The sequence below is a fragment of the Mustela putorius genome, unplaced genomic scaffold (genome assembly GCF_011764305.1).
Source record: "Mustela putorius furo isolate JIRA1106 unplaced genomic scaffold, ASM1176430v1.1 tig00003867_pilon_pilon_pilon, whole genome shotgun sequence".
In the NCBI taxonomy this organism is placed as follows: Eukaryota; Metazoa; Chordata; class Mammalia; order Carnivora; family Mustelidae; genus Mustela; species Mustela putorius.
The window spans coordinates 29,722,872-29,748,169 of record NW_025422019.1 but is presented as its reverse complement, the minus strand read 5'-3'; the positions used below and the strand labels follow the sequence as shown (position 1 = coordinate 29,748,169).

At 36.4% G+C, this 25,298-nt stretch overlaps 1 protein-coding gene across 2 annotated transcripts in view; it reads right to left on the bottom strand.

Annotated features, from left to right (window-relative positions):
* Nucleotides 1-25,298, bottom strand: part of MBD5 (methyl-CpG binding domain protein 5) — a 185,352-nt gene that overhangs the window by 151,572 nt on the left and 8,482 nt on the right. For both annotated transcript variants that reach the window (XM_013059048.2, XM_013059049.2), the window contains exon 2: nt 7-128. The gene's annotated coding sequence lies outside the window, so the exon portion shown is untranslated. The remainder of the gene's footprint in view (nt 1-6; nt 129-25,298) is intronic.

Below are 25,298 nucleotides of genomic sequence, written 5' to 3'. Positions count from 1 at the left end.
TCCTACCTTCTGGAGAGAAACTGATAAAAACATAACAAGTGCTGTGAGAGCCAGCAGCGTAATGGAGGCAGTAAATCTCTAGATGCTCTATGCCTTTATGAGTCCCTATAAGGGAGTACCTCTTCTCTCTGTAACAGAAATAACATAAACACACACATTTATTTAAAGGAGCAGCTGAAGGAATATCATCCTCAAGTATAGCTTGGAGCTATACAGGCTGCCTGTTTTCAAGTGGGATATCGCAGGTAAACAGTTGGAAATATTACCACTTACTTTCTGTATGACCTTGGCAAAGTTACTTATTTTCTCTGTGCCTCAGTCTCCTCATCTGTAAGTGGGGATAATGATATTACCATCTATAAAGATTATATTCATAAAGTATTCATAACAGTGCCAGACACTGTTGCTATATATGTGATTTTTAAAAATAAAAAGTGGGATTGATTATATTAATAGAGATCCTTCACAGAGCACATTATTATCAGTGATATTTTACTTCTGTTACCATCTCAAAGTAATTCTCACCTCGATCCTGTGAGGCATTATTATTATTACTACTTGGCCCTCAGCTCTGCATACCAGAAACTTAATTTTATCAGCTTCCTAAACTGATAAAAACTTACAAAAAAGCTGATCAATTTAAAATTTTTTTTGTGTGTTTTTAAAATGATATTCATTTGATAAAATACTATGTACTAATATCTGGTCTAATTAAGTACTGAACCACCACTTAGACATTACTTGATTAGTATAAAATTAAAGCAAGGAGAATTGAAAACTTGTATCAGACCTTAAGCCATAGTAGTATGATATGCTTTTCTAGTGTGTTAACAATTTCCTCTTACTCTAGATATGACACCTTGAGAAGGCACAGCATCACCAATGAAGTATTCTTTCCAAGAATATTTCATTTGAATCTAATAATAAAAAAATTTTCAGGAAAATCTAAAATAAGGGCCACCTTGCAAACATTGGCCCAGACTGAAAAAAAATATCAATGACATGATACAAAGAGGTTGGCAATTTTTCTATATTAAAGGATATTAAATGGATATGATAATAGAATACAGAGAATAATCCATAATTAGATCTTGGATTAGAGAAAAAAAGACAGTTATAATTGCTGGACAATTGGGAAATCTAAAATACAGACTCCAGAAATCTCTATCCGTGAATAAATTTAAAATTAACTTAGGTGGTTTGTACCTAGAAATAAAATTATTCATTCATGTATTTATATTCATCACAATTTATTAAATACCTATTCATTGTGATAGGCTTGAAGATAACAAAATTCCTGGGAGTAACAAACCCTAAAATATGTACATGGCTTAACCAAAAAGATCAGGTTAAGGGTGTTGAGGACCTTTTTAACTAAGTCTTTGTCAAGCACGTTAGCAAAACAGCTAAACCATATCTGTTCTATTTGAGACTCAGGCCCTCTTCCTACTGAAGTATTTTCCCTTCTAAAAGAAGGGAAAAATTAAGAACATTGGAGCAGGTTGCTAGTGCTTCATCCAGACTTCAGTAAATTCCTACAAGAAGGAATGACCTATCTGGAAGCAGAGAAGGGGGAAAAAAGTCAGCTTTGCCAAAAGAGCTACTTTCTGTCTGTGGCTGAGAATCAGATAATCCGAAGCTTGGCAGGTTGATAAAGCCAAATTATAAGTGTTTTATAATTATCTTTTACTTCTTTTTTATTTAGATTTTATTTATTTATTTTTCAGAGGGAGAGCGAGCACAGACAGACAGAGTGGAAGGCAGAGGCAGAGGGAGAAGCAGACTCCCCGTGGAGCAAGGAGCCCGATGTGGGACTCGATCCCAGGACGCTGGGATCATGACCTGAGCCGAAGGCAGCTGCTTAACCAACTGAGCCACCCAGGCGTCCCTTTTACTTCTTTTTTAATAGGCTATTTTCATGATGTAGAATTTGAAAGACACGAAGGGGCAGCAAAAATTTCTCTTCCAGTCTTAGACAAGACTGTTTTCCCTCTTTAGAGGTAACTTCTGCTAACAGATTTCCTGTATTCTTCCAGAAATGTTTAATGCACTGCCATATCTTCACTTGCGTGTACAGAAATGGTTATGCACACTGTTCTACACCTTGATTTCTTCATAGCACATTTTGTCAATGGGTGATTCCAGTACCGTTGCCTTATTTTATATTATTATTATAAAACTATATTGTAAAAACTATAGACAAAAATACAAGGGGACATAAAGATGTTTTCTCATGCAAAGGAAATAAGATAATGGCCACCAGGAAGAAAAGAGCATTGAGGTGTCTGAGTATAGAGTATTGAAGACAATAACTCAGGAATGTATCTGGGAAGATTTGTCTGAAAACATCTTTGGATTCTAAGCATGCCAGTGTATTGTGACAGAGCCCCTAAAAAGTTGCTGTAGCCTCTGCCATGAGAGGGGTGCTAAAGTGGCTAAGACTCAGCTGGCAGACATAAAGGAGAGGGCACAGCCCTTACTAGAAACCATGGCAAGAATCGTGGTAATAGATCCAGTTTATGATTCCAGAGGCCAAACAAGGAATTATGCCTTTGTGGATGCTGGCACATTGGCCAAAATGTCAAGGGTCAAGCAATAACTCAATGGCGACAAGGAAGCAGAGAGAAGAGTACAGAAACCCACACTCATTCATTGATGCCAGGTATATAAGTCTCCCAGGAACCTGGAGAAGAGAAGGGACGGAGAATCCTTTTAAGCTAAGGGGAAGAATCTTGGTTTAAAGCCTAAATCAATTTGATTTTACTTTATTTTTAAAATTTTTTTTAAAGATTTTATTTATTTATTTGACAGAGAGAGATCACAAGTAGACAGAGAGGCAGGCAGACTCCCTGCTGAGCAGAGAGCCCAACGCGGGCCTCGATCTCAGGACCCTGAGATCATGACCCGAGCCGAAGGCAGCGGCTCAACCCACTGAGCCACCCAGGCGCCCTGATTTTACTTTAGAAGTAACCAAGCAACTACCAGTTGGTAAGATTAATTTTTCCTTTATCTGTGGAAATGGTGATGGTGGGTGGTACCAGGAAAAGGAATCTGTGAGAAAAGTCAATTTTTAAATATAGGCAAACTATATTTTACACACTTGAGATAAGCAACTACAACATTTAAATCTACATAGCCAGCTTATAGGCCTATTAAAAAAATTCAATGAAATGGTTGTAAAAAATGTACAAATAATAAAGGGTGTGATTTTCTGGTTATGATTTGTGACAGTAACTTTCCTTTAACTTCTTCCCAAGTTCTAAGGACCTTTAATACCATCCCATAATGCCAGATTTTGTATACATATTCACTTCCAAAGTGTATTAGCTTTAGAGTTATTGAATCCTGCTTTGTGGCCCACTGGCTGTATAAATTTGAGGAAATAGCTTAACTTCTCTGAGTCTTGGATTTTTAGGTATAAAACAGAATGACAGCATAGAAAATATAGTCAATAATATTGTATTAACATTGTATGATGAGTGCTCAGTAATGTATAGAATTGCCAAATCAATACATTATACACCTGAAACTAAAATAACATTATATGTTAATTATACTTCAATTAAAAAATATATCCCTTCTCAATATTCTCAATATAAACCCATCCAATAAACAATATGTATTTTCAAAAAAATGTGTGAGAATAAAAAATTATTTCATACAGGTATGTATCAAGTACAACACATTGTTTGGTCAATGGTTGGTGGATCTACTATTTTCTCTAAAGCACAGAGAAAACATAAAACATAGTTTTATGTTGCCCAGTTTTTGACTGGAAAAGTTTGACCATGTTGTACGTCCTTACCATACAAGACTGAGCTCTATAAAGTAAGGCTCCTTGTTATTGTTTTCAGGCTGATGGAATAATAAACATCCCCATATACCATGAAGGAAGCAGGTCTCTGTCATAAAAAAAGCATTCAAATACAATAAACATAAATAGCAATCTTCTTAAATCTTACCCTGAGACTGAGCATAGGAATTAGTTATAATTATCTCCCATTTCCTCTAAATAGAAATTGCCTTTTTTAAAAAAGGTATTTACCTCAAATCTAACAACCATTAAAAAGAAATTACACAGTGAATAATAAAATCCACAATCAATAATGATTTCTGATTAAAAAGGTAGATTGGACATACACATTTAACTCCATCCATTTTTTAAACCATACTAAAATACAGTATTAAAATTTTTGTTAAAAAGCATAAACAAAGAAAGAAAAAGAGAGTGAGCAGTGAATGAATTAATGATGGTAACCAAAATTTGGAAGCTAGAAGACAGAAGTACGATGGCTAACTGATAGCCGATTCAAACAAGTTGAATCCTAAGCCAGCAGTAGGTAAAGCTGGGACGCAATTTTATTTGCAGTAGTTTCCAAAATACTTGGGAATTGGTAACACCTAAATTTCTGGAAGCAGGTTAAATAACAGTAAGCCTGGTTAGAAACCAATATAAGAATCAATCTCTTGCATTCGTTTTCTATCATTCATAGCTAGTCAAGTCCTTCTCCCTCTCTTATCTTGGCAGAAGACTAAATGTTTATTCTTTGGAGTGTGTAAAACAGAAGATTCCCCAACTAGCAAATTTTGAAGAATTCTGGAGGGAAGATTATTCTACTGAAAATAGAACTGAATGAAGTTTTACATGACAAATATTAAGACTCCCAAGTCCTCTACTACTGGGTTTGCAGAACGCCAGTAGCCCATCATAAACTTCTAGGCAGGAGAGTGGAAGATTCTTCTTTGGTGAATATTACTGGAATAAAAACAAAACAAAACAAAACAAAACAGGTATTCAGTGAAATGATACTGGGGGCTCCTGAACAAAACAGCATGTTCAGGTCTAGGGAATTCACAGCCATTAAGCTCCAGTTATGTGTTATCCTGGCCTTCTCCCTTTCTCACTATCTGAAATCTGAACTGACAGCCAATGACCACTAGACATCTGGGGAAAGCCCCTAAAAGGAAAGATGGAACCCGAAACAAACAAATGAACAAACAAAATAAGCAAACAAACAGAAAATAGAACTGTCAGGAAATGAGAATTTCAAAAAAATTACCTTTTTTAAAAAATATTTTATTCATTTCAGAGAGAGAGAGACAGAGAGAGCACAAGCGAGGGGAGAAGCAGGCTCCCTGCTAACATGGGACCCCAACGTGGGGCTTGATCCCAGGACCTAAAGATCATGACCTAAGCTGAAGGCAGATGCTTAAGCCCTTCAAAAAATTATCTTTAAAGAGATAAGAGAAGAACCGCATCCATGAAACAAAACCAGATTGCTTAAAAAAAGAAAGAAAGAAAAAACACTCAGGAGACAAGAAAAGTGTCAGTGGGAAACAAAATTATGATAGAAATGGAAGGTTGGAAGATCTCCCAGCAAATGAAGAGATTGACGGAAAGAATATAGGAGAGAAAGGATAAGAAAATTAGAAGAGCAATCTAGAAGGTTCAACATCCAAATAACAGAAAAAGAGAAAAGAAAACAGAGAAAAAATTATCTAAGAGATAACTCATGAAAAATTTTCTGAATTAAAGAATAAGAATTTCTGGATTAAAAGGGTTCACTGGGCACTCAGCCAAATTAATGGAAATAGATCCCCTACAGGGCACATAAAATTTCAGAACTCTGTGACAAACAAAATTGTAAAAGATTCCAGAAAGGAAAAATATACAAGACAGAAAGTAGAATGTCTTTCAGATTTTCAACACTGGAAACTAAAAGACAATGGAGACAGACCATAAAAACTTTGAAAGAAAATAAATTTCAAACCAGAGTTCTGTAGTTAGCCATAATATCAATGAAATATCAATAAAGCTGAAAGATATTTTCAGAGAGACAAGATCAAAGCTATCGGTAAATGTGCTCCATCTAAATGAGAAGAAATGAAGATGGAAAAGACATTAAAAACAAGAGTTTCAACTCAAAAAACAGGAACAAAAGAAGCCCCCAGGTGATAATGAAAAGTAACCTGTGCTGTATGGGACAGAGGTTGCAACTGAATCAGAAACAAGTACATTGAACCAAGCAAATGAAAAAACAAGATAATTATTAATTTTAGGGAAAACAAAGAATTAGAAACATGATATGGTTCAGTCATTAATTTATAAAAACAATTTTATAATTTTATAAATAAATTAATTTATATTAACTTAATTATTAAGTTATAAAATGTGCTTAATTAAAAGTTAAACATCAAAATCATTATATAATTATATTGAGAAGATGATGTATTCGGATTTAATTCAATAGCTTCCATAGTGAGAAATTAATAGATTACATGCAAAGCTGAAAAAAATCAAGAAGTAGAAATAATCATATTCTTTAGAGGTATTTTTTATAAATATAAAAAGGAACAGCTAAAAATGAACTGAAAATGATAGCTTCTGGGAATTAGAAAAATGGTGGAAGGTTTGCAGAGCAGGGGACTGCTGCTGGTTTTTTTTTTAAGTCTCATAGGACGGCTTGATTTTTTAAACCATATCCATGTGTAACTTTGATATACACAACACCAACCAAAAAACAGCATAAGATTGCCATTAACAATAATCTGTGGAAACTTAGCAGGCATTTACAAATTCTTAAGTGTCACTGTAGATGAACTGTTTTATTATATAGCCTTACAGGATAAGTTTCTGGAAAAAAAAAATGTTGAGGCAGACAAACATCTGCTTTGGCAGTCAGCCCATGGCAGGCATCTAAACATTACTACTTTAGTTGGTAACAATGAAAAACAAAAATGGGCACTGTACAGAGTCCTAGACATTCTAGGTTCTACCTCTTTTTTAGTTATATAATCTTGGACAAGATATTAAACCTCTTTTTGCTTAAGATTTCTTAAGTGTAAAATCCTTACTTCACAATAATGTTGTGAGTGTTAATTGACACAGGAACAGTGCTTAGCACAGTGCCTGAGACATAATGATCGGTTAATAAATATTTGCTATTTTAATTTTAATTCCAAATTCCTTACTCTCGGTTGTAAGGATTACATCCATTGTACCTCCTTCCACTCCCTTCCATGAACTTTGGAACAATTTATGTTCCATGTATGTCTTGTTCATCTACTCCACAGAGATCAGATTCAATCATTACCCTAAAATTGATCATGTCTGGTCTACTTTGAAACAAAGACTAGAAGTAAGTGTGATACCTGGAACCACATCTTTTCTTATCCAAACTGCTTTCCCTTTGTTTTATAGCAGCCACGAGCAGGATTTGTAACTAGAAGACCTAAATTTGGATAGGTCTTTCAGAAAATATTTTCAGAGTATTGCTTTTCTCACCTGTAAAGTAGACATGAAAAAACCTGCTGGAAAGGACATTTGATGTTTGCCTACCTACCATGCTTCCATGCTTTCCTTCTACTTCCGTTAACTGCATCCTGATTTTTCTTTAACTCACCCATTTCCCAGCTCTGGAGGAGGATTTAAGTGGAGAAGCACGTCAGCATATTACCCTATCCCCTGTCCACAGTTACATGTTCAAGGATGAGCACTTAACCAAATGAGGACCAGTGACACTTAAAACTCTCAGTATCACCAAGCGTGGAGCTGACAATTGAGCCTATTCAGCTCCAAATTAGCCTAGATGAAAGACCATTCCATGCTATGAGCCAAAATATCCTGTTGTAGTCTAAGCCTGTGTGTGTGTGTGTGTGTGTGTGTGTGTGTGTAGTGGGAGGGGGTGCGCAGAGAGGGAGAATGTTCTTCATTGCAACCAAAAGAGTCTTGACTCCTACCTACCTTATAAGTATTATCTCCACTATTTCTAGGATCAACTGAGATGATAAATAAATTTAAAAATTTGGTAAACATAAAGCTATATGCAAATGTTAACTGTTATTACCACAGTTTTTAATAACTTAAGCCCAACTTCTTCACAAAGCAAACTATGTCAAACTATGTCTTACTATGTCTTGTAAAAGATTTTCACAAAAACCAAAGTACCCTACTTAAGGTCTGGATCTGTTGGATATTATTTGTGAATATATATTGTGTATAAAAACATAAGAATATGCAGTTGTTGAAATCATTCCAGGTCATGCATGTGACAGCAGCTCAGATGGCTTCCTTATTCATCAAACTTAAAAGGTTAGGCTAGTAAACCCCAAATCTCTATTTTACCCTTTGATATTTATGGTTGTATGCTCCATAAACCTGTGTGAATCTCCCTGAAAATATGTATTCTGTAGTAGTTTCTTAAAACTGAATTTTATCAGATAATTAGTCAAGTCTGGAGTACTTTTAATTGTTTTATTATTTATTAAAAACACTAAAAGGAAATTGAAATATGTAACCTACTTCCTATAAAAGCTGATTTTATAAACCTGTAAAATAAAATACTTTGAAGTCAGAGTAAAAACTGGAAGTATATGGATATTTCAAATGAGCTCAAAGGCTTTAAAAAGGCACTTGTTTTCTTAAATAGATCTATCTCTTCATGCCTATAGGATTAATTTGACTGGCAATTCTTTTCTTTCTGGCTAACGCAAAAATAAACTTTAGCTCAATTCCTGTTTCATTTCTCAGAAACTGAGTAAGTGCTGTTGAAATAAATGCCGTTTTAAAATATTTGCTCCATCTGATATGTCCTTGGTCTTATTTCCAGATTAGTTTCCTTTAGGTTAAGGATAGCTAATCAAGTAATGAGGGTGACTTTTGGTCTCACCCTCCATTATCATTACCTGATGACAACAATGAATATAATTATGAGAAAATCATGAGCATGAATGTATATATTTTCTTATGAAGAAAAATATCTAATAAAAATAAAAAAACTGAGCTATAACCACAATTTTTACAGAATTAAAGTGAGATAAGAATGCTATTCTCTAGTTAAAAATAAGTTATAATATCAGTGCCGCTGGTAAAAGTTTCATACCAATTCAAAATATTATTAGACTGATTACTAGTCAGAAAATAATAAAATGCTTGAATTCCAGTTCAGTTAAACCAACAATCTTCTTAATAAACCAGAATTATAAACTGAGCCTATGTAGAGTCTGGTATTTTAATAAATATGCTTTCAATCAGTTTTGTCTTTCAAATGTCTATTTTGGGAAGTTAGAAGGCAATCCCAGAAATTCTGGAATTGTTTGAAGTATTTTTGAAATTTCTGTTTTGTAAATATCTTTACAATTAGCTTTTGCACCACACAAGATCTCTTGTTTTTGATCCAAAAGGCATACATAACTTTTGACCCACTAAACATAGCTGGAGATGACATTTAGTTGATTTCAGAATTCAGATGAAACTTGTGTGTATATTTAAAATAGTGGTCACAGAACAAAAGCAATTCCATAAATATTTTGTGCAAAGGTAGTCCCATGGAACTAAGTCTATGGTTTCAAAAGTTCTGTGGAGAAAGAGTCAAATAATAATCTAGATTTAAAAATTTTGTGTTTGTCACCTTCCCTACAATTATATCTTAAGTTAGGAATGAAACAGTCCGATTATGCAGGCATAATAAATCGTAGACTGTGCAATAAAGTTTTTTTTTTTTTAATGAGAAACTCCAGGAAATTAGTTCAATTTAACAAACATTAATTGAGTGTATCCTATGTATCTGTAGTAGTGCCAAGTATAATCGGAAATAAATAAATAACAAGGCACCTATAAGGTACTAGAAGAGGAAATCATGTGTAATAACCACTACAACATCTACTTCATTTAATTCTAGAGTAGGCTATTATAAATGAAGTTAAAATCTTCATTTATAATTGTATAAGTTAATTTATAAATGCAAATGTTTTCTTATGTTTACCTTATTCCTACTACCATTGTGTACCTTTATAAATACTTATCACATTAAATTGTATAAATTTATTTATATATTGCCCCATCAGCTAGCCTATGAGCTCTGTTACAGTAAGGACTGGAAGTCATAGCATGATGTTTAATACAACAAACATGCACAACCACCATATGAATCATAAGGCAGGAAGTTAAATGTATTATCACTGAAAGAAATGCAAAATGGTATAAGAAAACCAAACAAGGAATGGTTCAATTTTCACTAAAGAGTTTGGGGAAACCTTCCAAAGAAAGAAGCATTTAGAGATCTCAATACAGAGAAATATAAGAAGAAAGAGAGGATTACAGATAGATGGAAGAGGAAAGGTTTGCAAAAGCATGAAAGTAAAGAAAGTACTGCAGATGCTTTAAAACTTTTCATAATCTAGTATCAGTGGAATTCTAAGCCCTTGTGGTTGAATAATAGATGTAATAGAGGTATGAAGAGGAACAGTGGGAGAAACACTGAGACAAGTCAGTAGCAATCTGAGTGGGTTTGTTTTCCCATGCCTGTACAACTTTGGGGCTAATGCAAGTGCCATGAAAATGGCTTTTGGGTATCTACCACATGACTGAACACAATTCAGCTGTCTAAACTGTTTTAGAATAATGTATGACCCTGTTTACCAAATGGTATTTCATAGAATGATACAGTCAGAAAAACGTAATGCATGCTTGCAGAGCCCAGTTCAATCTAGTGTATTTTCCCAAATAATATGACTATGGAATCTTTTTGAAATTCCTATTAACATCTTACTTTGAAAAATATTATTGTAATTTCCTTATGTTAATATGTATGATATCACAATACTTGAACTCAAAATTTGAGTCATCAGATGGGTCTGTTTCAAGACTTTTGATGATATATTACTATTGGGAACAACTCCTAAATATCCACTAATTTGAAAGCAACAGAGAATATGAGATAGGGTCATAATAAACTAGACAGATTACAAACATAAGTTTACTTTTGTCTTATATACCCAAACCTACCCGAAATATTTAACAGTTCATGATAGATTGATCAAGATTACGGTGAAGCTTAGTGAAATAAACCTAAGCTTTGACTCAGATATAATACCTTAAAAATATCAAGAAACTGGAAACAAAGGAATTGTTGAATAAATTTTGGTACATCCATACTATACAATATATCACAGTGATTTAAAAAATTAGAGCTATTTCTACAAAGCAGTGTAGAATGAAAAATGTGAAATGTTGGGCCATTTGTGTGTGTGTGTGTGAGAGACTCCTTTTTTTTTTTTTTTAAGATTTTATTTATTTGACAGATGGAGATCACAAGTAGGCAGAGAAGCAGGCAGAGAGAGAGGGGGAAGCAGGCTCCTGCTGAGCAGAGAGCCTGATGTGGGGCTCGATCCTAGGAGCCTGGGATCATGACCTGAGCTGAAGGCAGAGGCTTTAACCCACTGAGCCACCAGGCACTCCAAGATTCCAGATTCCATTTTTTAAAGCAATGAGCAAAATTCCTGTCTATGTGTGTATCCACTGAATACAGAAAAGATATAGAGTGGGTTAAGTTAAAAAAGGACTTCATAAAGACATGATCATAATTTTACATAGATAAAGTAAGATCTAAAAAACTGAAGAATATTAAAAACTACAGAATTTACATCAAAGTTTATTATGACCAGTATAATAAATTATCAACTGTTTGAATTCTTTGTTGGTTGCCCATTAATTACAGTGGGAGCTGGGGTGGGTGAGATGTCCATTTTTTAGCACGTTTTATATATCCCTTCATGATCTGGTCCCTACTCTTTTTTTTTTAATTTTTTATTTTTTATAATCATATAATATATTTTTATCCCCAGGGGTACAGGTCTGTGAATCGCCAGGTTTACACACTTCACAGCACTCACCATAGCACATACCCTCCTCAATGTCCATAACCCCACCCCCCTTCTCCCAAAGGTCCCTACTCTTTTTATATTACCAGTGTATAGCCTACCTTCCAGTTATTTGAAACAACCTCCTATTTACTGGAATACCCTGTGCTACTTCATATTCCTGTGCCTGTGTCCTTTTCTCACTTTTCTGCCTGTTATGTTTAAGACCTAGTCATACATAAAAAAAAATAAAAAAGACCTAGTCATACAAATATAAAAAACATAACATATAATAAGCACAAAGTAAGTGTTATAGGAATTCAGAATCCTGCATGGGATAGTCAGGAAAAGCTATCTGAATTAGGTCTTGAAGGATTAGCACTTAAATAGAAATAGGGTGAGAAGGTATTCCAAGCAGGGAGAAAGGACAAAAGCCACAATATATAGGTGGTATGCAGTACAAGCCATCTTCAGGAGACAGTGCCTGGTATGTAGTGGGTATGTGGTAAATAACTGGATGATTAGGTGGGTGGGTTTATCAGAGGATCAATGTAGGGAAATAGCAAGTTATAAGATGGGAAGGTTGGGAGGGGACCAGATAATTGGGTCTTAAATATGTAGCAAAGACACCCCAAATATATCCTGTACACTCAGGCTCTTCAAACAGGAGTACATGTAATTCATGTGACACTAGAACGACCATGGTACAAATGAAGCATCTCTGACTCATCAATTTTCTTTGAAAATGTAGAATTAAGTTATTATACGATATCTAAATTTAAGCATTATTTTTATATTAAAAACAGACATATTATATGATATCTAATTTTAAACATTATTTTGATATTAAAACCAACAGATGTATATAGATATAAAATCTGGGTGAACTTTTAAGATAAAACAGAAAACTTCAAAGAAATGTTGAGCTTGTGATAAAGAGCTTTCAGGTTATGCTACCAGATCCTGGTGCACACCTCTTTACATCCTTTCCTGGCAGTGGAAATACGGAGTCGGGAAAGGGATTTGAGCAAGGTAGTGACACGATTAAAGTGATGATTTATTTATATTAATCTAGCAGTGGGATGCTGACTGGCCCAGATTGGGGAGAAGATTAGAAATCTGTATCCTAGCTAGAGAACTACTGCAACAGTCTGGAAGGGTAGCTATTGGAATGGAAAGAAGCATGACAACCTCCATTGAAGAACTTAGTATTTCAACCACTATTGCAACTTGTGCCAATGTTAAAATTGACTCAGTGATGCTGGACCTTTTTCATATTGAGAGGCAGTTTATTTATTATTAGGTAAGTAGTACCTCTGGCGCCAGAATGCTTGAGTTTAAATTTTGGCTCAGGCACTTAACTTGCTGTGTGACTTAATACAAATTGTTTAAGTGTTCTGTATCTCTACTTCCTCATTTGTGTAATGGGGATAATGACACTTACTATTAGCTACTTCACTAGATTGCTGTGAGGTTTATTTTTTTTTATAAAGATTTTATTTATTTATTTGACAGAGAGAAATCACAAGTACACTGAGAGGCAGACAGAGAGACAGAGAAGGAAGCAGGCTCCCTGCTGAGCAGAGAGCCCGATGCGGGACTCGATCCCAGGACCCTGAGATCATGACCTGAGCCGAAGGCAGCGGCTTAACCCACTGAGCCACCCAGGTGCCCCTGCTGTGAGGTTTAAATGACTTAATATATGTAAAGCATTTAAAATAGTGCCTGGCACAGTAAACGCTATTTAAGTATTATCTGCTATAATTACTATTATTAATTTAAAAATTATTTATAGTGACCTCCATCTTTCCTAATTTTAGGAATTAGGGAAAGTTAATTCTAATTCTATGATGGTTCTGAAAAAGCCCTGAATTCTAGAATCTCCTCCAAGAGGGCATTAAAAAATTATAGGCTTGGTCAGCTCCCCAGTATATTTGTACCCTATTGCCACTTCTTTACAATTAAAAGGTCTCTTTTGAATTTGATAACCTGTTTTTAAAATGTCCATAACAAGTGTTTCTGGCACCTAATAAGATTACATTTATTTGAAAAAGTAAATATTTTGTTAAAATTAATTGCTGATATAAAAAATGGAGAAAAAATGTAATCATATCTATTCAGAATGAGCAAACTCATGGTGGGCTGTCTGTTATGGTACGGCACAGTGCATTGATAGGCTTTAATAGCTTGAACCAAATGAAATTGCCCATATTCAATCATTTTTAACTAGCAGAAATGTCAATTTCAAATGACTTAACTTACTATTTCCTTAAATATGCCTCGGACAAAGAATGTATACTTTTATGTTTCTTAATCAAATTCTATACTCTTATTTGTTTGTTAGTTAAAATAACCAAGAAATAATGTGGACAAATAAGATCCACAGACCATTCATATAAATTAACAGCCTGGAATTTGGAAAACTCTTGTTCTTGCCTTAAACCTCTTCCTGCACTTGCCCCTGCTGTGCTTTCATGGTAAGCAGTCTGGTCCCATGGGTGGCCTTACAGTCTTGTCTCTACCAACTGTGCATATATTAGCCACCAAAAGCCTTGCCTTTGTTTGGGGTATTGCTTTTTTAAAGTATGCTTAGAAAGATTTTCTGGACTTCAGAAATTAAAGGCCTTTGACTATACTAATGAATGAAAAACCAAATTGATTTACCACTGAATTCCTTTTGTAATGATTTGGGGGATTTACTAAAATTCAGAAGGTCATACTTATAAAAATCAGTAGCAACTCTAATTATTTGGCTGGGCATCTCAATCTGGCCATTTGCAATCATCATTTGACTTTCTGGGACCGTATAAAAATACAAACAGTATTTTCAAATTGAACTTTTATTTTGAATAGCTCTTGAAATAAAGACATTTGTGTATGCACGTGCGTGTGTGTGTGTACGTACTATGTAAGATAATATAGAGATACATTATTAGCATATATTTTGGTATGGTATATCCTTTTTTGGTTTGCAGTTTTAGTTTTAAAAGAATAAGAATAAGATGAAAGCTACCCAATTCTTCAAAAAAGCAAACAAACAAACCTAGAACAGCTTAAATACCTGGATATCAAAAGAATCCAAACTGAGTTATAGATCTACGTGAAATTAAATGGACTTGATAAAAATGAGTCTCTTCATTTGCAACTGTTACTAATAATAGTAAGATACATGGAAAAAATATTGCCCTAGTCTTGTTCTACATCTTAGCTTTAAAGGTTAAAGGACTGAAAGATGAGAAAGGAGAGGTCTTCACCTTGGATTGCCCCAAAAGGAAAAATGTAGGATGAGTAGGAGGACATAGCCAAAAGGCAGTGATGAGCTTGGAACAATACAGACCTCTAAATATTATGAGCAAAACTCAAATCCAAGTAAAATCATCAGCATTTTCCCATCTCCAATTTATTATTCATGCCACAGAGGAGGTTTTTCCAAAATACAAATCTGAGCATAACATCTGCCATTTAAAAAATCTCAATAGATTTACATTGTTACTGAACCTAATAGAAGTAAAAATGTCTTCACATGGTCTTGTAGAGCTACTGTGATCCAGTTACTTAACTCCTCTTACAGCTTCCTATTCATTGACACCTCTCACCAATTAGTCTAATTTATCATTTAGGCAAAAGTTCCCTTTGGGTCCTGGTATTCTCTATATTGCTTCCAGCCACATGGCTTCCTGCTAGGTGTTCTGCCTAGAATGTTCTTTCCTTCCCTTTTGACAGTTAGTCCATATTCTACTGGCAATTAACAATAAAACAGTATGATTTATTCCCATTTGGCCTCTGAATGAAGTGCTGTGGGGCTATAGAGAGGTGATTATTTTATTAGGTGTCTCTATATCTTAGTTACCGGTGATAGAAACCAACTTGATGCAATTTCAGCAGAAAGTAAATTTATTAATAGGAAGGACCTCACAGAATTCTCCAGGAAGCTGGAGATTTAGCTTTGGAGGCTACCAGTCTAGGAAAAGGGGCCCCAGCGTACAATGCTGCTGTTTAGAAGCTGCAAGCTAGATGCTGCCTCTAGAATAGCTTTTCTGTTGTATCTGGAAACTGGAAGCAGTTGCTACATATTTACCTTCTCTAAAAATGGAGTTTATGGCCTGTTTTCTCATGGCTCTAGTTTTTGCCTCAAAGACTGTGGAGTATATACCTGAACAGTCAGAATCTTGCTTGTTACAAACTCATGCTCAAACGTAAGTAGTTGATATTTTGAGCCTCTCAGGTAGGAACTATCTTTAATTTAGAAGCTAAGGGACCCCTAAACAAAGAAAGAGGACTCTGATACTAATTCACCAAGAACAACAACAAATATCCACTAGATTAAAAATGGAGATAAAAATGAGGAAAATTTTTGGGGAAAGTAGTATTTTAGTTAGGTCTCTCAACTCTCTTAGTCTCTTTCCTTCTCTCTCTTTTTTGGCTTTTGTCAAGGAAGATTTTGTCAGACAGAGAGAGAGCACGTGATCGGGAGGACACTGCAGGGAAAGAAAAGACCATAGCAATGGTTCTTAAGTAGCTTTACAATCAACTGAGAAGCTTTTAAATAAATCAACATAAAAATTCTGAGTCAGGAGGAGTGGACTGAGGCTCTGGTTCCTCACAAAATTATCAGAAGATGGTTGCAATCACTTGGCTAAGCATTTCTGATATCAAAAGCATGGTCAAGTGAAATAAATGGTGTGTTCTGAGAAAGTAGTAAGTTGTTGGTGCAGTATGAGTGGAACACAGGCAGAAGATCAGATGTGAGGCAAGAAAGGTAAACTGTGGCCAAACAGGGAATGTTATGAAGTTTATCACACAGGCCAGCCATCAGACATTTGGGAAATCAGGAATGATACAACATAGAAACCTATTAATCTTGCATGTGGGAGAAGTACAATAAAACAAATACTTTAGTAAATAATGGGAAATGACTGTGCATCAGTTATAAAACAGAAGAGAAAAATATCCTTAAGAAAATGGAATAAAACTGGAATTTTACAGGGGCACCGGGGTGGCACAATCAATTGAGTGTCTGACTCTTGGTTTCAGCTCAGGTTGTGATCTCAGGGTCTCATGAGATGGAGCCCTGCATCAGAGTATAGTCTGCTTGAGATGCTCTCCCCTTCTCCCTCTGGTTCTCCCCCCATTCTCTCTCTCTCTAAAATAAACAAAATCTTTTTTAAAAACCCTGAAATTTTATATATCTTATACATAGGTGTCTGAAAGTTCAGTCAGACAACAGAACCAGATGTTCTTTTAGTTTTTGTGGGTGAATGAAAGTAGATGATTAGTCAATGTAGATTAGAAAGGGGGAAGCAAGAACTCTTAAAAATTCTTTAACTTTTTGGAGTTAAGCTCTTAAAATTAAGAACTCTTAAAATTCTGAACTTGAAACAAAACTTTTTAAACAGCGGACAGACCAAGATCACCTTTTGCCAGGGAAGCTCTGGGAGGAGAATGGTTGCTGTAGAAGGAAGGAGAACCCAGCCTGTATTAATGTAGTTTAGGTTAACTGGGGGATAATCTTCTATCAGAGAAAGAGAAAGTTTCCCTAGTCCCGCTTTGTCACCCTGGTATGGATGGGGGCGATAACATGATAAAAACCGAGACTGCCTATGATCCAGAATTAGTTATTCCCTTTCCTAGATGACCTACAGGGTATCATCTGTATAAACAGATGATCTTAAGTTAGGTTGCACCTATTCACACATGTTGACATTAAGTCTAAACATGTATTACTGACATTTGGGCATGCTGTAATTCATTGCCCTTAGCGTACAAAGTGGTTTGTGGCATGATGATGCTGATTTCTAGAACTAAACCGATAGATTAATAAATGATAAATCACACAGAAACAAACATCCTTCTGAGAAGAACAGAAATGTTGATGGGATACCATCCAAAAGGTAATGGCCCAGATCCACTTCTGGAATGGATGAGGAGTAAGGAGCTTACCAGAGAAACAGTCAAAGCTGGAAAAATTATAAAAGCACTAACATTTATAATTTCTAGAAACTGTTTTAAGGGCAAAAAGCAAATAAACAAACTTTTTTGCAATTGTAATTAGCCCTTACTTACAGAGCAGAGGTTTTACTCCAGGTGAGGAAGGCTGAGAACAAATGGCCTAAATCATCCTTGCCCCAGCTCAGTTTTAGGGTAGAAGTTCCACACCAGCAGGGGCAAGCCAAGATGATCAGAGGCGACTGTTCCACCAACTATCCCATTCATAAAATGGGTGTCACCCCAAGAAAAGTGGACCACTGCCCTTGTCCATAGTTTCAGAGCAGTGGCTCAGAGATTTTGCCTAGGCATAGATGCAGGCCATAAAAATGGAGTTTTAAAGCTCTCTCCAAAATAAGTAATTTTATTTAGAACAGAGTGTAGAAAAGTTCAGGATTAAGGGTGACACAAGTAAGAAAGTACGAGAAGGCTAGTAACTCTTTACGAGAAACAAAATAAATGGCAGGCCACATCAGTACAGAATAATAAATGAATTATAAATCAGTTACCAAATAAAACAAACAAACAAACAAAACCTCAGGAAAATGGGATTTTTAACAGAGAGAACCAAGGAAAGAGACAGAAAGAAGAGTCCTTCTAGGGTAGGAACAAACTTCAAAAAGAAAGGCCTCAAAACCTACTCTAGCAAAGAGGCTAGAATTTAATTGGATCAGACTATAGAGTAATTTGTGTCCTTACGCCTTGTCAAAAACAACAAAGTATTCCACCAGCAATCAGTGAAGCTCAACAGATGTGTGAGATACCAACAGAGGCAGACAGCATAATAATGATCAAGAAAGTAAAAAAGAGCTATGTTATAAATACTGTTATTACATGGTGACCATGTGCATGGGCAAACCCAAAGCATTTCAGGAGTATTAACAGAAGCCTGACACAATGGGGGAAACAGACCTCACTAAAATAGTCTAGCTAAGTAATTAAACAAATAAACAAGCAAACAACAACAAAAAAGTCCTGGAAGAGAGGCTCAGTATCTAGAGTTGATAGGCTATTGAAAATGTCAAGTTTCCAACAGCAAAAAATTATAAGACATGCAAAAAACATTAAAGTATGACCTAAACACAGGGAAAAAAATGAGTAGAAACTAATTTTTGGGAGAGCATTTCTCAACTCATTTTGAAGCCATTATTACTCTGATACAAAAATTAGACAAAGACATCACAAGAAAAGAAAATTACAGATCAATCTCTCTTATGAATATAGACACAAACATCTTAAATTAAGTAGCAGGAAACCAAATCTGGCAACATATAAAAAGTATCATACACCATGACTATATGGAACTTATCCCAGGAATGTAAGGTTGGTTTAACATCCAAAATGAATTAATTTAATACACTGTATCAGTAGAATAAAGAAAAATCACATGTTATTATCTCAACAGAACAAATAAAATAATAAATAATAAATAATAGAGGGAGGAGTCAAGATGGCGGAGAAGTAGCAGGCTGAGACTACTTCAGGTAGCCGGAGATCAGCTAGATAGCTTATCTAAAGATTGCAAACACCTGAAAATCCATCGGCAGATCGAAGAGAAGAAGAACAGCAATTCTGGAAACAGAAAAACAACCACTTTATGAAAGGTAGGACGGGCGGAGAAGTGAATCCAAAGCGACAGGAAGATAGACCCCGGGGGGAGGGGCCGGCTCCCGGCAAGCGGCGGAGCAACGGCCCACAAAATCAGAACTATTAAAAGTCAGTTCCGCTGAGGAACATCGCTCCAGAGGCTAAACCTGAGGGAAGTCCACGCGGGGTCAGCGTGGCCTCAGGTCCCGCAGGGTCACAGAAGGATCGGGGGTGTCTGAGTGTTGCTGAGCTTGTGGGTATTGGAATGGGAAAGGCGGCTACAGAGACAGAGCTGACAGTAAGCTCACAGCTCGGTGTTACCTTGAACTGGTTGCAGGCTCGGTGAGCTCGGAGCGTGGCCAGAGGTCAGGCAGACGGGAGTAACTGGCGCTGTTCTCTGAGGGTGCACTGAGGAGTGGGGCCCTGGGCTCTCGGCTCCTCCGGGCCGGAGACCAGGAGGCCGCCATTTGTATTCCCGTCCTCCGGAACTCTACGGAAAGCGCTCAGGGAACAAAAGCTCCTGAAAGCAAACCCGAGCGGATTACTCACCACGGCCCCTGCTAAGGGCATTGCAATTCCGCCTGGGGCAAAGTTACTTGAGAATCACTACAACAGGCCCCTCCCCCAGAAGATCAACAAGAAATCCAGCGGAGACCAAGTTCACCTACCAAGGAGTGCGGTTTCAATACCAAGGAGAGCAGCAGAATCCCAGATGAGGAGAAAGCAAAGCATGGAACTCATGGCTTTTTCCCTGTGATTTTTTTTTTAGTCTTGCAGTTAATTTAATTTTTTTCTTTTTCATTTTTTGTTTTTTTTCTCGCCTTCTGGTAAAATTTTTTTTAACTTTTACCTTTTTCTTTTTTAACGTTTTTTAACCAGTTTATCTAATATATATATTTTTTCTTTTTTATATTTCTCTTATTTGTTTTCTTTTTTTTTTTAATTCTTTTTTCTTTTTCTTTCTTTCTTCCTTTTTGAACCTCTTTTTATCCCCTTTCTCCCCCCTCACGATTTGGGATCTCTTCTAATTTGGTTAAAGCATATTTTCCTGGGGTTTTTGCCACCCGTTTAGTATTTTACTTGCTCCTTCATATACTCTTATTTGGACAAAATGACATGAAGCAAAAATTCAACACAAAAAAAAGAACAAGAGGCAGTACCGAAGGCTAGGGACCTAATCAATACAGACATTGGTAATATGTCAGATCTAGAGTTCAGAATGACAATTCTCAAGGTTCTAGCCGGGCTCGAAAAAGGCATGGAAGATATTAGAGAAACCCTCTCGAGAGATATAAAAGCCCTTTCTGGAGAAATAAAAGAACTAAAATCTAACCAAGTTGAAATTAAAAAAGCTATTAATGAGGTGCAATCAAAAATGGAGGCTCTCACTGCGAGGATAAATGAGGCAGAAGAAAGAATTAGTGATATAGAAGACCAAATGACAGAGAATAAAGAAGCTGAGCAAAAGAGGGACAAACAGCTACTGGACCATGAGGGGAGAATTCGAGAGATAAGTGACACCATAAGACGAAACAACATTAGAATAATTGGGATTCCAGAAGAAGAAGAAAGAGAGAGGGGAGCAGAAGGTATACTGGAGAGAATTATTGGGGAGAATGTCCCCAATATGGCAAAGGGAACGAGCATCAAAATTCAGGAGGTTCAGAGAACGCCCCTCAAAATCAATAAGAATAGGCCCACACCCTGACACCTAATAGTAAAATTTACAAGTCTCAGTGACAAAGAGAAAATCCTGAAAGCAGCCTGGGAAAAGAAGTCTGTAACATACAATGGTAAAAATATTGGATTGGCAGCTGACTTATCCACAGAGACCTGGCAGGCCAGAAAGAGCTGGCATGATATTTTCAGAGCACTAAATGAGAAAAACATGCAGCCAAGAATACTATATCCAGCTAGGCTATCATTGAAAATAGAAGGAGAGATTAAAAGCTTCCAGGACAAACAAAAACTGAAAGAATTTGCAAACACCAAACCAGCTCTACAGGAAATATTGAAAGGGGTCCTCTAAGCAAAGAGAGAGCCTACAAGTGGTAGATCAGAAAGGAACCAAGACCATATACAGTAACAGTCACCTTACAGGCAATACAATGGCACTAAATTCATATCTCTCACTAGTTACCCTGAATGTTAATGGGCTAAATGCCCCTGTCAAAAGACATAGGGTATCAGAATGGATAAAAAAACAAAACCCATATATATGTTGCCTCCAAGAAACTCATTTTAAGCCTGAAGACACCTCCAGATTTAAAGTGAGGGGGTGGAAAAGAATTTACCATGCTAATGGACATCAGAGAAAGCAGGAGTGGCAATCCTTATATCAGATCAATTAGGTTTTAAGCCAAAGACTATAATAAGAGATGAGGAAGGACACTATATCATACTCAAAGGGTCTGTCCAACAAGAAGATCTAACAATTTTAAATATCTATGCCCCCAACGTGGGAGCAGCCAACTATATAAACCAATTAATAATAAAATCAAAGAAACACATCAAGAATAATACAATAATAGTAGGGGACTTTAACACTCCCCTCACTGAAATGGACAGATCATCCAAGCAAAAGATCAGCAAGGAAATAAAGGCCTTAAACGACACACTGGACCAGATGGACGTCACAGATATATTCAGAACATTTCATCCCAAAGCAACAGAATACACATTCTTCTCTAGTGCACATGGAACATTCTCCAGAATAGATAACATCCTCGGTCCTAAAGCAGGACTCAACCGGTATCAAAAGATTGGGATCATTCCCTGCATATTTTCAGACCACAATGCTCTAAAGCTAGAACTCAACCACAACAGGAAGTTTGAAAAGAACCCAAATACATGGAGACTAAACAGCATCCTTCTAAAGAATGAATGGGTCAACCAGGAAATTAAAGAAGAATTGAAAAAAATCATGGAAACAAATGATAATGAAAATACAACGGTTCAAAATATGCGGGACACAACAAAGGCAGTCCTGAGAGGAAAATATATAGTGGTTCAAGCCTTTCTCAAGAAACAAGAAAGGTCTCAGGTACACAACCTAACCCTATACCTAAAGGAGCTGGAGAAAGAACAAGAAAGAAACCCTAAGCCCAGCAGGAGAAGAGAAATCATAAAGATCAGAGCAGAAATCAATGAAATAGAAACCAAAAAGAAATAGAACAAATCAACGAAAGTAGGAGCTGGTTCTTTGAAAGAATTAATAAAATTGATAAACCCCTGGCCCGACTTATCAAAAAGAAAAGAGAAAGGACCCAAATAAATAAAATCATGAATGAAAGAGGAGAGATCACAACTAACACCAATGAAATACAAACTATTATAAGAACATACTATGAGCAACTCTACGCCAATAAATTTGACAATCTGGAAGAAATGGATGCATTCCTAGAAACATATAAACAACCACAACTAAACCAGGAAGAAATAGAAAGTCTGAACAGACCCATAACCAGTAAGGAGATTGAAACAGTCATTAAAAATCTCCAAACAAACCAAAGCCCAGGGCCAGACGGCTTCCCGGGGGAATTCTACCAAACATTTAAAGAAGAACTAATTCCTATTCTCCTGAAACTGTTCCAAAAAATAGAAATGGAAGGAAAACGTCCAAACTCATTTTATGAGGCTAGCATCACCTTGATCCCAAAACCAGACAAGGATCCCATCAAAAAAGAGAATTACAGACCAATATCCTTGATGAACACAGATGCGAAAATTCTCACCAAAATACTAGCCAATAGGATTCAACAGTACATTAAAAGGATTATTCACCACGACCAAGTGGGATTGATTCCAGGGCTGCAAGGTTGGTTCAACATCCACAAATCAGTCAATGTGATACAGCACATCAATAAAAGATAGAACAAGAACCATATGATACTCTCAATAGATGCTGAAAAAGCATTTGACAAAGTACAGCATCTCTTCCTGATCAAAACTCTTCAAATGTAGGGATAGAGGGCACATACCTCAATATCATCAAAGCCATCTATGAAAAACCCACCGCAAATATCATTCTCAATGGAGAAAAACTGAAAGCTTTTCCGCTAAGGTCAGGAACACGGCAGGGATGTCCATTATCACCACTGCTATTCAACATAGTACTAGAGGTCCTAGCCTCAGCAATCAGACAACAAAAGGAAATTAAAGGCATCCAAATCGGCAAATAAGAAGTCAAATTATCACTCTTCGCAGATGACATGATACTATATGTGGAAAACCCAAAAGACTCCACTCCAAAACTGCTAGAACTTGTACAGGAATTCAGTAAAGTGTCAGGATATAAAATCAATGCACAGAAATCAGTTGCATTTCTCTACACCAACAGCAAGACAGAAGAAAGAGAAATTAAGGAGTCAATCCCATTTACAATTGCACCCAAAACCATAAGATACCTAGGAATAAATCTAACTAAAGAGGCACAGAATCTATACTCAGAAAACTATAAAGTACTCATGAGAGAAACTGAGGAAGACACAAAGAAATGGAAAAATGTTCCATGCTCCTGGATTGGAAGAATAAATATTGTGAAAATGTCTATGCTACCTAAAGCAATCTACACATTTAATGCAATTCCTATCAAAGTACCATCCATCTTTTTCAAAGAAATGGAACAAATAATGCTAAAATTTATATGGAACCAGAAAAGACCTCGAATAGCCAAAGGGATATTTAAAAAGAAAGCCAACGTTGGTGGCATCACAATTCCGGACTTCAAGCTCTATTACAAAGCTGTCATCATCAAGACAGCATGGTACTGGCACAAAAACAGACACATAGATCAATGGAACAGAATAGAGAGCCCAGAAATAGACCCTCAACTCTACAGTCAACTAATCTTCGACAAAGCAGGAAAGAATGTCCAATGGAAAAAAGACAGCCTCTTCAATAAATGGTGCTGGGAAAATTGGACAGCCACATGCAGAAAAATGAAATTGGACCATTTCCTTACACCACACACGAAAATAGACTCAAAATGGATGAAGGACCTCAACGTGCAAAAGGAATCCATCAAAATCCTTGAGGAGAACACAGGCAGCAACCTCTTCGACCTCAGCCGCAGCAACATCTTCCTAGGAACAACGCCAAAGGCAAGGGAAGCAAGGGCAAAAATGAACTATTGGGATTTCATCAAGATCAAAAGCTTTTGCACAGCAAAGGAAACAGTTAACAAAATCAAAAGACAACTGACAGAATGGGAGAAGATATTTGCAAACGACATATCAGATAAAGGACTAGTGTCCAGAATCTATAAAGAACTTAGCAAACTCAACACCCAAAGAACAAATAATCCAATCAAGAAATGGGCAGAGGACATGAACAGACATTTCTGCAAAGAAGACATCCAGATGGCCAACAGACACATGAAAAAGTGCTCCATATCACTCGGCATCAGGGAAATACAAATCAAAACCACAATGCGATATCACCTCACACCAGTCAGAATGGCTAAAATCAACAAGTCAGGAAATGATAGATGCTGGCGAGGATGCGGAGAAAGGGGAACACTCCTACACTGTTGGTGGGAATGCAGGCTGGTGCAGCCACTCTGGAAAACAGCATGGAGGTTCCTCAAAATGTTGAAAATAGAACTGCCCTATGACCCAGCAATTGCACTATTGGGTATTTACCCTAAAGATACAAACGTAGTGATCCAAAGGGGCACGTGCATCCGAATGTTTATAGCAGCAATGTCCACAATAGCCAAACTATGGAAAGAACCTAGATGTCCAAAACAGATGAATGGATCAAGAAGATGTGGTATATATACACAATGGAATACTATGCAGCCATCAAAAGAAATGAAATCTTGTCATTTGCAACAATATGGATGGAACTAGAGCGTATCATGTTTAGCGAAATATGTCAAGCAGAGAAAGACAACTATCATATGATCTCCCTGATATGACTAAGTGGAGATGGAACATGGGGGCTTAAGTGGGTAGGAGAAGAATAAATGAAACAAGATGTGTTTGGGAGGGAGACAAACCATAAGTGACTCTTAATCTCACAAAAGAAACTGAGGGTTGCTGGGGGGAGGGGGTTTCGGAGAAGGGGGTGGGATTATGGACATT